The following is a 5,405-nucleotide window of genomic DNA, read 5'->3' on the forward strand; positions in this document are numbered from 1 at the left end:
TACATTAAAAAGTATGTTATATGGGTGGGATCGGAAATGGTGAGTAACATTTTAGCCTGGCTAGTAGCTTAGGGCTTGAAATTTTGAGCCTTGAAATGATAATATGGATTTATATATTTATGCTAAAATAAATTAAGCAGCTAAACATTCTTAAACATGATACAATACAAAAGAATGAATGGTATTGATGCTACATTAATAAACTATTACCTGTTTACCCAGACTAACTTGGAAATAAATTAAATCAGTAACAAAAATAACAGAAAATAAAGGTTCTGTAGCAGTCACATGTTTAATAAGATTCATTCTTATTCTTATATCATTTGGTTTATAAGTGGGATGTACGTGTGCATTTGTAAGATATTTGGCAGGAGAGCAGTTTGTTCATTCAGTCTCTAGCGATTTTCAAAGCCTGCAGTAAGAGAAAGTTGTCAACCCTCCATATGTTCAGTCTGTCTTTGTTTCATGTGACCACAGAATTTCTTAGTCCCCTTTGTCATTCTGTCAATAAGAGGAGAGAGATATTGATGGGAGGCATTTTAAAGAATTTTGGGGTTTATAAACAGGGTTTAGGAACATGCTTTACAAAAAATAAATAAAAACTTTATACTTTCAGTATTTATTTTATCCAGATTTCCTGTAATTTAACAGTGAAAATTGTATTTTTCCTCCACAGCTCATAGAAACGTTGGAGCATATCCTGCAGTATTTAGGCCTTCACCCCTGCAACATGCTGTAACTGTGATTGCTTTCTTATTGGAAGGTCTTAAGTGCATTGTATTATTGTACTATTACTTCTAAAGAATACTGTGTGCTTAACCGCTACAAAGGGCTTAAACACACAGTTAAAGTCAGCTCCAGACTGGCTATGCATTACTGGTCTAAAGCTGAGCATGGCCATTGAGCCAATCAGGGACTGCATGCATACGTAGCAATGTGTTGCCAATCTGAAGTAAACTTTAACTATGTGTTTAACCTCTGTGTAAGCAAAAAGTCAGTAATGTAATTCTCTAGTTCATTGCAACATTAAATTATTGATCTTCTATGTCCTTGTAAGAGTATGACCTAGAACTGAAAACTATATATATATATAAGATGTGTGAACAGCGATGCTTTGGCGTAAAGGGAATCTGCTGAAAAGCAGACTTGAAGTAAAAAGGTGTGTCATTGTGAACCTTATTTGCATATCTTACCCAGAATTCTTTGCTGCATTGGAAACAATGTATTCCAGAGGTTTTCTGTGGGAAAAACAAGCCTTCTGGCCTATCTAGATTTGTCAATGAACTACACAATGAGTTATTCCCTCTCTCTCTCTCTCTCTCTCTCTCTCTCGCTCTCTCTCTCTCTCTCTCTCTCTCTCTCTCTCTCTCTCTCTCTCTCTCTCTCTATATATATATATATATATATATATATATATATATATATATATATATATATATATATATATACTGTATATGAGGCATAGAATTATTGTATATAAAATGTGCAAATCAATACTATGGGCTCCATTTATCAAGCAGCGGTTGCTGTTTCGGTGCTCCATCATTTTAGTATTTATATATACACTATATTCACTCACCGGCCACTTTATTAGGTACACCTGTTCAATTGCTTGGTAACACAAATTGCTAATCAGCCAATCACATGGCAGCAACTCAATGCATTTAGGCATCTAGACGTGGTGAAGACGACTTGCTGAAGTTCAAACTGAGCATCAGAATGGGGAGGAAAGGGGATTTAAGTGACTTTAAACGTTGCATGGTTGTTGGTGACAGATGGGCTGGTCTGAGTGTTTAAAAAACTGCTGATCTACTGAGATTTTCACGCACAACCATCTCTAGGGTTTACAGGGAATGGTCTAAAAAAGAGAAAATATCCAGTGAGCGGCAGTTGTGTGGACGAAAATGCCTTGTTGATGTCAGAGGTCAGCGGAGAATGGACAGACTGGTTCAAAATGATAGAAAGGCAACATAAAATCAAATAACCACTCGTTACAACCAAGGTATGCAGAATACTATCTCTGAATGCACAACACATTGAAAATTGAAGTCGATGGGCTACAGCAGCAGAAGACCACACCGGGAGCCACTCCTGTCAGCTAAGAACAGGAGACTAAGGCTACAATTTGCACAGACTCACCAAAATTGGACAATAGAAGATTAGAAAAACGTTGCCTGGTCTGATGAGTCTCAACTTCAGCTGCGACATTCAGATGGTAGGGTCAGAATTTGGCGTAAACAACATGAAAGCATGGATCCATCCTGCATCGTATTAACGGTTCAGGCTGGTGGTGGTGGTGTAATGGTGTGGGGGATATTTTCTTGGCACACTTTGGGCCCCTTATTACCAATTGGGCATCGTTTAAATGCCACGGCCTACCTGAGTATTGTTGCTGACATGTCCATCCCTTTATGACTACAGTGCACCCATCTTCTGGTGGCTACTTCCAGCAGGATAATGCACCATGTCACAAAGCTCAAATCATCTCAAACTGGTTTCTTGAACATGACAATGAGTTAACTGTACTCCACTGGCCTCCACAGTCACCAGATCTCAATCCAATAGAGCACCTTTGAGATGTGATGGAATGGGAGATTAGCATTATGGATGTGCAGCTGACAAATCTGCAGCAACTGCATGATGGTATCATGTCAACATGGACCAAAATGTCTAAGGAATATTTCCAACACCCTGTTGAATCTATGCCATGAAGAATTAAGGCAGTTCTGAAGTCAAAAGGGGGTCCAACCTGGTAATAGAAAGGTGTACCTAATAAAGTGGCTGGTGAGTATATATATATATATATAAATGTACACAATATATACACACTTTAATGTCCCCTTAAAGTTACATGTCAGTTTTGGTTTTGTGTCCCTACCTATCTGATTTGTATACTCTAATTGAATTGACAGTCTGTTTGACATATGGGCTGTTACTTTGTTCTGTGTTATCAAGTCACCATTTTTCGGTGAATTAATGGTACTATTAAATAAAAAAATGTGTCTTGTGTCACAAAATATCATTATTTTTGTGAGATCCCCAAAATATCGTATTATTGAGTCACTAAGCAGTGGGCTGGACAGACTCACTGAGCCACTGCTTCCTATTGCTCTGTGTCATTAAGCAGTAGGAGGTATAGTGCTCAGGATACCCTTTACATTCCCTCCCTGTGTTGTACCCTTTTCACTTCCCGTCTCGTAATCTACTGTTAGGGAGAATGCAACAGAACTTTCATTAATTCTGATATTTCTTACCAAACATGGATTGTTTCCTTTTTTTTTTTTTTGCATCTGAACTCCCTTTTTTTCTTAGTCTTTTTTTTTCTCCTTTTAAATATTTCTTCTGTCCCTTAGTAACAGTGACTCTTCCTTGGCAACAGGGAGCCTCCACATAACATTTTTTCTACAAAGCAAACAGGCAGAAAATAGCTTCAGTTAATGACGTAAGGATCCACTGTGCAGGGTGCGTGATGCTTTTGCCCTAACACTGTCAGTTAACTATTGTTGTACAACAGGTCTATGCTAAATACAGAAAGAATGGTCTATATATGAGATTTACTAATAATTTACAGTAGGGGTATATGGACCCTGTTCATAATAGCCAGACAAGATATTTGTATCTCAACACAGGTATAACAATCAGATTTAGATATGTTTAGTAATATTCATGCAGGATTTGCAAATTATATGTGCTCAATTTGGACATCACTGATAAAGAGCAACATACAAGTGCCAGAATCTTATGCCATAAGAAATATTTAAAACATACAGCACATAATACTTGAACTAAGTAAAAAGTCATATTTGTCTGTGAAGTAATTCCAGATGAAACAGAAACAACTAGGCTTAAAGTATTTTTCAATAAAAAAATCCCAGCACATATTAAGAGGCATATTTATCAAACTCCATACGGAGCTTGCTGCCCCTTGTTTCCGGCGAACCTTCAGGCTCACCGGAAACAGGAGTTATGAAGCAGCGGTCTAAGGCCGCTCTGAGGGCAGACAGAAATCAACCCGAACTAATACGATCGGGTTGATTGACACCCCCTGCTAGCGACAGCACTGCTGGTGCAATGATAAATGCTGACAGTGTATGCTGTCGGCATTTATCGACGTGCAGCGAACATGATACGCTACTTCGTATCATGTCCGCTCGCACATTGATAAATATGCCCCTATGTGTCAAATTAACTTTATATTTAGAAACTTTCAAATACACATAATTAAAGGGACAGAGGAGTCAAAGTTAAACTTTCATGATTCAATTTTAAAGTTTTTCAATTTACTTTATCAGCAAATTTGCTTTTTTCTTTTGGTATTCTTTGTTGAAAGCTAAATATAGGTAGGCTCACATGCTGATGTCTAAGCCCTTGAAGGCTGCCCCGTATCTCAGAGCATTTTGACAGTTTTTCATAGCTAGAGAGTGCTAGTTCATGTGTGCTATATAGGTAACATTGTGCTCAGTTATTTATGAGTCGGCACTGATTAGCTAAAATGCAAGTCTGTAAAAAGAACTGAAATAAGGGGGCAAAAGGTTTATTATTATAATCGTGTTGGTTATGCAAAATTGAGTAATGGGTAACAAAGATTATCTATCTTTTTAAACAATAACTTTAATAAAGCATTAGTATTAACTAGATGTTTTTTTTATAACAAACTATTAAAATTTAATTCTGAAAAAAATCATTAAAGGAAGAAGTATTCCAGTAATCCCTTTAATAATAATGGAGAGTGTATATTCTAGAGACAGAGAGGTCTATCTATCAAGCTGTCAACCTAAAATACGCCGGAATTCCGCATCGTAATTGTTGCAAGATTGATCCAACCTAGTTATCAAAGCCTACAGACCAGCAAATGTTGAAATTTGTGACGTAACATACAAACCGGCGATCTCAATCCGACGCAGATCGATGCTTATGTCATTACAGATGTTCCGAATACACATTCGGCTCTATCTGATACTTTTCTATGGTAGAAAACAAGTAACGTTTACACCTAACACCCTAACATAAACCCTGAGTCTAAACACACCTAATCTTCCGCCCCAACATCGCCGCAACCTAAATAAAATGTATTAACCCCTATTCCGCCGCTCCCTAACACCGCCGCCACTAAATAAACATATTAACTGCTAAACCTCTGACCTCCCACATCACTACCACTAACTAAACCTATTAACCCCTAATCCGTCAGCCCCCCACATCGCCATAAACTAAAAAAAACATTTTGGTATAGTGGCGGCGTTTAGTGACAGGGTATAAATAAAGTTGTGAAAAAGCCGAATAGACGCGAGATCGATGACTGCTAGTTAACAACAGTCCGATGCTTATCACCCTGTACTTGGTGCGTGTCTTTTTGCCGGCTTTTTTCATAAATAAGGAGAGCGTATTGCGATCTGCGGCTGCGA

The 5,405-nt window shown here is 37.9% G+C and overlaps 1 long non-coding RNA gene across 1 annotated transcript; it reads right to left on the reverse strand.

Moving 5' to 3' along the window:
• Window positions 1-273: 273 nt before the first annotated feature.
• LOC128651790 (uncharacterized) lies at window positions 274-3,323 on the reverse strand. Its single transcript, XR_008401182.1, has 2 exons — window positions 3,255-3,323; window positions 274-501 (listed from the first exon to the last, which is right to left on the reverse strand). It is a non-coding gene; the product is annotated as an uncharacterized LOC128651790 (long non-coding RNA).
• Between the last annotated feature and the right edge of the window lie 2,082 nt (window positions 3,324-5,405).

Source organism: Bombina bombina, chromosome 3, assembly GCF_027579735.1.
Source record: "Bombina bombina isolate aBomBom1 chromosome 3, aBomBom1.pri, whole genome shotgun sequence".
Lineage (NCBI taxonomy): Eukaryota > Metazoa > Chordata > Amphibia > Anura > Bombinatoridae > Bombina > Bombina bombina.